This window comes from Hemicordylus capensis, chromosome 4 (assembly GCF_027244095.1).
Source record: "Hemicordylus capensis ecotype Gifberg chromosome 4, rHemCap1.1.pri, whole genome shotgun sequence".
In the NCBI taxonomy this organism is placed as follows: domain Eukaryota; kingdom Metazoa; phylum Chordata; class Lepidosauria; order Squamata; family Cordylidae; genus Hemicordylus; species Hemicordylus capensis.
Genome location: NC_069660.1, coordinates 223,126,360 through 223,136,173, shown reverse-complemented (window position 1 = coordinate 223,136,173; position 9,814 = coordinate 223,126,360). Strand labels below are relative to the sequence as shown.

The following is a 9,814-nucleotide window of genomic DNA, read 5'->3' as shown; positions in this document are numbered from 1 at the left end:
TCAGGCACCCTGACCTTACAGGGTAATGTCTCCCCGCCACCCCACTCCTTGGCACAAGAACGATGTGCATGGAGGCTGTCTTCTGTGGTCAGCAGAGTTCACACTTCTTCTTTTTGTTTCTTTCTAATTTTAACCCTTTCAATACATTTCTTCCTGGCATACCCTGTATGCCATTATGACACATTAGTGAAGCACTGCTACCTCTGATTTTTTTTTTTTTAAATCACTCCCTGAAGGTATGCTGACTATATTGCCTGAAATCCAAATTGCTTCACTGCCTTTAAGATGCGCATGTTTTGAAAAGCTGTGGATTTAAACTGCTGGACTCGCAGTTTTACTTTTTTATTTGGTTACAGTTGACAAACCTGGAATTAAACAAGAAGGAAGTACAATAATTTTGATTACTGCACAAAGCCACAATAGTCCTCTTCAGGCACTATGAGCGCCCTGTGTGCTCATGCTTACAGTGGGTGAAAGTGGGGAAGAAGTCCTACCACCCTGCGGTCAATCACAACCTCACTTCATTGATCATGGTCAGGGCACCATAACCGTGATCATCAGCATAAGGGGGTGATTGAGAGCAGGGTGGTGGCGCTTCCTCCCCGCTTTTACCCACTGTAACCATGAGCGCCTGAGGCACAGCACGTCTGAAAAGGGCTATTTTCTAACAGAGAACAAGTAATCAGGAAAAAGCAACATGACCCAAAATCACTCCCATAAGGACAACCCTACCAGAATCCATGTACCAACCGCTTCCTGGTTCATTGCCATGGTCAAAAACTTTAGCCCAGCTAAGAACCTTCTACAATTTTTGTCCTATATAATAGTTGACATAAAATGGGGTCCCCAAGGATCTCTTTTTGGATGAGTGCTTTTTAACTTGTTCATAAATAATCTTGAGTTAGGGGCAAGCAGTGAGGTGACCATGTTTGTTGATGACACCAAATTATTCAGAGTGGTAAAAACAATAAAGTATTGCAAAGATTACAAAAGGATTTCTCCTGCCTAAGAAAAGAGACTTTAAAATAGCAAATGCAGTTCATTGTAAGTAAGTTTAAAATGATACACATTGGGGCAAATTTTCTTCCCCAAATTTCACATATACACTAATGAGGCCTGATCTGGCAGGGGCCAGTCAGGAAAAGGGTCTTGGGGTTGGAGTGGACAGCTCACTGAAACTATCAACCCAGTGTGAGCAAGCTGTAAATCTGGTTAATTCCATGCTAGGGATCATTATGAAAAGGACTGAAAATAAAACTGCCAATATAGTAACACCCTTATATCTATCTATGGTGCAACTGCTCTTGGAATCCTGTGTACCACGTGTGTAGAGAGCTCGCCGGTGGCAATAGGACAAGGGCCCACCAGCAGCTCCCTTCTTTATTGATTAGTGCACACAGACCCAAGCCACACACCCTGCATCCATGTCAGATGGAGGGGGCATGGTCTGAGCCAAGATGGGGATACTTAGCCCTGTTGCAAAGTTTTCTCTCCTCAATCAGCAGTTTGTTGACTCACTGACTGGGAGCTCCTTTGAGAAAGAAGCTCCCAGTCAGTGATTCAACAAACTGCTCCCTGGGGTGGGGAAACTTTGCCATGGGGATGAATAGCCCTGTCCAGGCACTGACTATGTCCCCTGCATCTGATGTGAACACAGGGGGAGTGGCCTCTAGGGATACTTCCCAGCCAGCATTTCATTGAAATACTGGCTGGCTTGATTCCCGCCCCCCCCCCACCTGCCTCGCTAAAAGCAAGGCACAGAAAAAAGCCACAAGCCAGCCAGCATTTCAATGAAATGCTGGCTGGGAAGTATCCCTAGAGGCCACTCCCCCTGTGTTCACATCAGATGCAGGGGACATAGTCATGCTGGCTGGGAAGAGAGGGACACACCTCACATTCCCAGCTGGCAAACTCAGGTACTGGGTGCAGGAGGTCGGGAGCAGGGGTGTGCTCTGGATGTGGGGGTGCCTTGGCTCATACATGATGCCCAAGGAGCAAGGGGAACCGGTTATATATACAAGAGCAAAGAGATCCTGAAAGACAATGTTCCCAAGTATCTGCTTAATTAAGTCAATCAGGGGCAGAGCCACCATTGTGCAAATGGGTTCAAAGAACCCGGGCCGCCACCCCTCAGGGGCCACACATTGTGCCCCAGTGACGCCCCTGCATCTGACATCAGACGCAGGGGTGTTATTCTGCTCTCAAATGGGGCCACGCAGCCCTGTTTGCAAGCTAAACTACTCACCCTGCATTTTATGTCAGATGCAGGGGGTGCAGCTTAACCACATGCCCTGCATCAGACACATCTGATGCAGGGGTGGGGCTAGGGCTGCGGCAGCAGGCTGAACCCGGGCTCCCACTGGTCTCCTTCCACCCCTGAAGTCGATTGTAGAACCTGAAAAAGAAAGGAGGGTGAAAACCCAATGTTGTAAGCCCTTTGAGCAACAAATTTCAACCATGAACTAATATAATTGCCACAAGAGAAAAGAGTGAATAATCCTGTTGCTATGTTAAAGACGTAGCTCCTAAGCCAAAGTTTTAAAGCTGCCAGCCAGGCCTAACTTCCAAAGGATGTTGACCGCTTCCTAACAGTATAACCAGACTTGAAGCACATCTATGGGAATGTAAAAGAGATTGTAAGAGATTGTAAGAAATGGACCTGAACACCATTCAGGTCTGGAGTGACTCTCTTAACCCAAATAGCAGCTTCATAGAGTATTTGTGCAGAGACCTAGGTATTAAAAATGTCAGTGGCTAGAGGAATAGCCTGAACTTCTTTATTATAGGTAGTTGTTGTTGTTGTTGTTTTTAAAGAGCCATTTGGCTAACTTGGCTTTTCCAGAAGCATAAATCTGTGTGTAGACCATGAATTACAATGATGAAGCATGACATCCAGGTACTGGAACATTTTACAAATTCCATAATGTTAGCATTCTCAAGAGCCACCTCTGCTGGATGAATTTCCTTTCAAAACCCAAACTCCTAAGATACTGGACTCAAACTCTTGGGGCTAGAACTTTGCTGTGCTCATTTCAATCCCTTGAACATTAAAACATATGCAAACACCAAGCAAACACCAAGTAAAATTTAGCTAGATATATCAATGCTAATTCTAATATGATATTATAGCTGTATTCTTATCACACACTTGCTCCAGAATATGTTTTATTAGGATCAATGGATCATGTTGTTTCTGTTTCCAATAAATGTCTGGCCTATCTTTTGACCCATATTTGGTCCCGAAGGTAACATACTTATATACTGTGTGCCTGTGTAGGATCAGAGCTACAGCATGTGAGCTGTGTACAGATATGTATAAGCAGTACAAGTATTAAAGTCCTAGAAATTAGAAGTTCTGGTTTAACAGCCAGACAGGATAGAAGGTACAAAAAGAGAAAAATAGGAGCCTATTTACTAATCAAGGTGCTGCCTGTAAGTAAACAGAGTAATCTAATTTGCAAGTAGGTGACCTATATGTCTGGACATAGCTGATTATTTATTTAACTAATCAAATTATATTGTGTCATTTGATGAGAGGATGTTCACACTGCTGACACAATGTTATTTTTTTACCAGATAAGGTGAATTGATTCTAATCTATATTACCTTTGTTAGTCATCAACTCTTACACCTTAGCTCTGCCCAAGGGAAGCATGAATGCATTTTGCAAAATTCAATAGCATGCTATATTAGGTCATAGCAGAGAAATGCATTGTTGAATAAAAACAGAGACCTTTACTACTTGATCAGCTTTGTCTACATACCAGCAGTTCAAGGGCCAAAGGACTTTTCAATCACTTTCATAGAGAAACAGCACTGAGGCTCAGAGTTGTGTCTGTGTCTCTGTGTGTCTGTGCTAAAAAGAGTATGCCTCTATTTTTTTTTTAAGAGTACAAAGCATCGATATAGGCACATCCCTTTTCCTCATACTTGAAACCCCTGAATCAAATGTATGTGCATGCATACCCACACATAATCTTTCTCAATTAGTGCACTTTATCTATGTAAAATAGAATAAATTTGAAAGGGTCTTTCAAATCCCTACCCAGGCTTTTAAAACGTGTTTACTGTAATCCTTGAACAATATATGTTGATAACATCAATAAGCAAAACACTGGAAGGGTCAATTCAGGAATCTAATCAGAGAAAGGGTGTGTGTGTGTGAGAGAGAGAGAGAGAGAGAGAGAGAGAGAGCAGTTGATAGAGTATAAAAGAGAGAGATAGAGTGTGAAAGAGAGAGGGAAAGATTCTGTCTCTGTAGCGGAAGTGAGTGAATGACAGAAATGAACTCTCTGGACCTGTGTGAGAAAAATACTGTGTTAATATGAAAGATCCAATCCTGTAGGTGTGTGACAGCCAAACTTTGACTGGAATTCTAAATGCATCTACTAGGAAGTTGTATTAAACCTAGGGGAACTTCTGTGTACACATTATGTTTAGGAGGTTGTTCTGAGTAAGGGGCTGACTGAGAAAAGCACCCTGTGATAGTGCTCTTCCAAGTTAGGGACTTGGAAGAAAGGTTATTCTGTATACACTATGTAAAATGGTGAGATATTTCTGGACACAAAGCTCCAGTTTTTCTGTAGATTCGACGTTCCTGCTAATCTCTGTAGTGTCTGCTTCCTTCTTGATTCTAGTCGCTCTACTTCAGAGGGGCGATCTCTGGTTACTGCCGCTGCGGCCCTGCTCTTTCTCCCCTCAGACTCCCACACTGTATAAGCAGAAGGCCTAATCACTGTCATCGCTTAATGAGCTAAAATTCCCGGGTGAGAGAGAAGGAGCATCACTGTGTTGCGGCTACTACAGACGGCAGCAACAAGGCGAGGGATTCCCGCCCTAGACCCCAGGCACACTGTCCCGTGGTGGTGGCACAGGCGCGACTTTTCCAGCCTGGGAACCCGATCCCGTTTTTACTCGCTCCCTGCCTCCCGAATCTCAAGGGCGTTGAGGAGTAGAGGTGGGGTAGGCGTTAGGGGTGGGGGCGGGAAGGAAAAAGAGAGAGTGAGCTTAGTCGGTTCTGATCCCGCCTTGCATAAGGCAGCGAGATCTCTCCCATAAGGGGCGATCTTTGTGGCGCGCACCAGACAGACAGGGGTTGTTAGAAAGTTGGCCGGGACGTGGGTGGAACGAGGCGGGGTCACACCGTTTAAGGCTGGCAACTTGGCAAGAGAAGGCAAGGCAACAGAGGGCGGAAGGGACGCAAAGGAGAGGGGAGAAGAGAGGCTAAGTGAGGCGGATGGAGGAGTATTGACTCGGGGTAGGGGGGAGAATCGGAAACCGGGAGAGCGAGCAAGAAGCGGGCAGGCAGGCACCCAGCTGAAGAGACGCCGCTGGTCAGAACCGCTTCCTCCGCGCAGCTTCAGAGATTCAGTGGAAGGAGGCTGGCTGGGGATAAGGATGGATGGGAGGAAGGAAGAAGGAAGGAAGGAGCCTTAATGTGTCGGGGATTGTGAGCACCGCAGGCCAATTTGGGTATTCTTCTCCCCACCCCATCCCGACCATCTGTGTTTCACCAACTTAGTGTCATCGGATTGCAGCCTTTCCCCCTCCCCCATGCCCAAACCTTCCTTCCTTCCTTTTTTTGTTTCCAGATCGTGTTTTTCATACTTCTGGTTCTGGATAGAGAATAAGATCGGCTCTTCCCTGAGGTGACTTGCTTCTGTTTGTTGCTCTCGGTTCAGCCAGCAGAGACTTGCTGACAGACTAAGGGAACCCCCCCACCCGACTTTTTGTTTCTGAATGAGATACAGGATAAAAGGGGGGGTCCACTTCTGGTTTGGAATTTTGTAGAGATTGTGCCTGTATACATGTCTAGACTACTCTTCCTAGACGAAGGGGACAGCTGGCCGAAATCAAGCAAACTTGCTGGCTTGTGTCATCCCTCCCGACCACCTCACACACCCCTTTGCTTCCCTCCACTACCACCTCTCTTCGCTCTCCCCAACCCCGCCTGGAAATGGCACTTCGGCTTTAATGGGAGCCTAACTAGCCCATTAAATATGGTCCTCATCCACTTTGCACAAAATGAAACCTTTTCCCTCCCTGATTGCTCTAAGAGGAATCACGTCCTACCTCCTCCCACTTTCCCTCCCTTGTACACGGCGTGTGCTAATGCAACCCCTGAGCAAAAGGAAACACCGACGAGTTGGGGGGGGGGGCGGAGGGGTAAGGAGAGGGAGGGAGTCACACGTGCATTTGGCTCTCCGGTTTGCTTGCGCGCCGTTGTACACACCCCGTGACATGCACCATCGCTATTCTATAATTTGACCCTCCCCGCCTCCCAGGCTTCATACCTGTCACCTAAAAGAGATGACTGATGGCTTTATATACATCTGTCCCATCTAGAAAAGGAATCGTGGGCCTTTGGGGGGGGGGGGGGATGGCACAAGGAGAAGATTTCTTTCCTTTGAAACCCAAACCTTTCCTTTTAAACCCGAACACCACAAGAATGATACCTTGTTTTATACAGAACTGCCCGCATTAGCTGGGCCACAAGGAATGAAGACTTATCCAGGGTAGAGGGTTTCTAAATATATCCCCCTCCGCCACCCCTTAGCAGGCATATAGAAAAATGTGTGGTGGGAGGGGTGAGTCTACCCTCTGACCGTGGCTGGATTTCCTTTCTTAAAGCTCTTTCCTTTTGCCTTGGGTTTTATTATTATTATTATTATTATTGGTTCAAATGACACGCAACCTCCCCATCCCTGCCCCCGCCCCCACCCCACCCTTTTCTTTTCATCATCAGCAAATAAAGATTAGGAGGGCAGATTATAGAAAGCATTTTCCGTCCTCGGCTGATCTTTATTCCAGAGCTTTTGTGATGATATTGATGATGATGATGGCCAAGTGGACAGTTTGATTTTTGTGTTTGGAGCTAGTTATAAAGAATCAATATTATATCAAGGGGCAACTTTCGTGATAAAGGACTTTAACCACTCTGGCTATTCATCATAAGTCTGTAGCAAGCCGATAGGTCAAAAGAAATTATATTGCACTAAAGAGTGTGTCTTCTTATCTCTCCCATACCAGGGGAATAAGGGACAAGCCGATCGATACAGTAGCTGCCGTATACTTCTTGCAATTATCAATAGCTGATTTCGTCTTTTGAGGCCTCTGTGCATCTATTAATACCAGCTAATAATATTCTTTTAAAAACATATCTACGACGGAAAAGAAGCAAAGTTTTCGTGTCGGAGGACGTGGGCTATAGATATTGTATTGAAATATAAGTTGTATCTTACAAATAGGTACCACGGATATATAAACCTGTGTGTTTGTTCAGAGGCGGAAAGAATGTGTGTATGGAAATACATAGGTGGATTGTTAGTCTATATATAACGTATCTCAGTGGTCATTTCAAGTGATATGCCTATTTGTACATATATGATTGGAGACACAACTATATAACATATATTAGATAGATACAATGGGGAAGTTAATGTACACAGACCTGTGTGTAGGGAGAGACAGAGACAGAAAGAATAAGAACATGATCGTTTTTATATGGTAGATGAATATGCAAAGTTGTGAACTCAAGCAATTACATTGAAATCAGTGGGATTCAATCCCAAGTAAAGATGCTTAGTGAGGAGGCAGGTGCGAATATACATTGTGCCAGTGTATGGGCGAGAACGCTAGTAGTTAACCACTTCGGTCTTTTCCCCCATCCCTGGGTCTGTTTTATTACGGGATGTGCAAATGAAACCTTTTCCAGGTCGGCCTCTTTGTTTTGTGTGGGGTGCGTCCCTTTCCTATCCGGCTAATCGGGAGAAGGGACACCAAGGGGCTGAGCGGCCAGGACTAAGTGTCAGCAGCAACCCGGTCCGTTTCCCGCCCTGGGAGCCAAGGCTGCCTTCCATCGGAGGGCGTTCCTTGGTGCTGTTGCGACGGGGAAACTGAGCAGACGAGCGTTGACGAGGCAGGCAAGTCGGAGCGCGGCTGGAGCCAGGCTCTGTGCATCCGGCGGCTGTCTCCTTCCCTCGTCCGCTTACCCCACCTCCACCCCCAAAAATGGCAACAGCAAAGAAACATCTTTATAATTGACATTTGACATGCCGTTTGGATTAGGCTGCTTGGAGACCAAGCACAGATTTCCCTGTGATGGGAACATTTATCATCCTGATTGCTCCGGAGTGGCAGGTGGTGTTATCAATTACCTCTTCCTACCAATAATAATATTATATCTAGTAATATCTTTGGTCAAGTGGGAACGAATTAACCACCAGCCCTTAAAGAGTCCCGCAGACCTGCGAGCGCGTGTTTTGCGGCTCGGCTAGGAGCAGGCAAACTCCTCCAAAGAAAAGTTGTGGCGTGCGGGAGGGAGGGAGGGAGGGAGGGAAGGCGAGGAGGAGGGGTGAGCTCTGTGGGGGAAGCCGGAGCTAAGAGGGACAAGGAAAGATCGCACAAATTAAAGTCCTCGGACCTAACACGCGTACACCTGCAAGGAAGAGGAATGTTTTGTTGTCTTAAAAAAGCCACCCACACCCGCTCACTCCGAGGGTCCGGGGGCAGTGTCAGCCTCGCCTTTCATGCACACGTGAATCTTGCTCTGAACGGTTTAGGGTTACGGAGCTGCTCTAGCAAGTGGTCTATAGATATGCATACACTGTACACACGAGAGCTTAAAGCCTTTCGCCTTCCTCCTCTTGCAGATCAATCTTGCAGATCAGCCCGCCCAGACACCCTTCCCCCACCCCACTCCACCATGATACAGACGAAAGGAAACTGCTTAATTGTGTTGCCCATTAATGTTATAACAAAATACAGTACTAATTGGTAAAATATTATTATTAAGCAGACAATATGATTACGCATCTTCTTTTCAGATGGAAACACCATTCCAAAGGGAAGGACAATTAACAAATTAGATTTAATTACAGGGGGAGGGGGGGGAGGAAGTTTGTGTTTGATTAGGATTCTCCCACCACCACTCCATCACCAAGTATTAAAATATTGTAATACTCTCGAACCGCCGGTAGGAATATGAGGAATATGGCTGTGAATGGTATCCACACACGTGTTTGATTGTGGGGTTTATAGATTAGCCAATCTATTTTTATATGCCGACGCTTGTGTTGTAATCCACGTACAGATGTTCGGTTAATCTGCAATCCAAATTGGGTTTATATTTAGCCATACATTTTGTTTTGCTTTATTTCGGCTAGGACTGATACGGCTTGATTTAGGGCTGTAGAAAAGTTTATAGTTTAGTGTGAATGTGGGAGAAAGAGAGAGAGAATAATTTAGCTTCTGAGGTTCCAGTTTACATCCTTAAACCAGTTCTCAGAGTGAACTATCGGATTTGGCAAGTTATGTTGCACTCTGTGCCTGATCGGAAAGAAAGATTTGGCGAAAGGGGAGAGACCCGCAAGCAGGTGTGAGTAAACAGGATAAGTGACCCTTCCATTAAAGGCTTTCATCAAGTGACCCACTTCCACAAAATCGGAGGGAGAGGGCGAGAGCAACATGTGAAGGTGTTTGTTTAAATCATCACTAACACAATAACTTTCACAACTCCTTGAACTGCGCAGAATGCCCTCTCCGCTCCACCCTAAAACCTGCTTTAGAAAAGAAGGCAAAACCGAAAAATCTGTCACTTGTAATCCAAGACCATGCAAATGTCGGAAGATACACATCTGTTAATTATGCCTTCCTCTAAGGTCGGTTGGTCGTTAAACATTCGAGTCCCCCCCACCTTTCGTTTTTCCCTTAGAGAACCTCTCCAGTCTCACAAGATCCTTGTGTGTGTGTTGTGTTGTTGTTTTTTAAAGAAAAGTATGTGAAAGAGATGCTTTGAAGCCACTGAACTCCATGA

At 45.5% G+C, this 9,814-nt stretch overlaps 1 long non-coding RNA gene across 1 annotated transcript; it reads left to right on the top strand.

Moving 5' to 3' along the window:
• The first annotated feature begins 4,996 nt into the window (after window positions 1-4,996).
• LOC128323297 (uncharacterized) lies at window positions 4,997-7,338 on the top strand. The gene is made up of 3 exons (XR_008306193.1): window positions 4,997-5,472; window positions 5,592-5,648; window positions 7,030-7,338. It is a non-coding gene; the product is annotated as an uncharacterized LOC128323297 (long non-coding RNA).
• The last annotated feature ends 2,476 nt before the right edge of the window (window positions 7,339-9,814 follow it).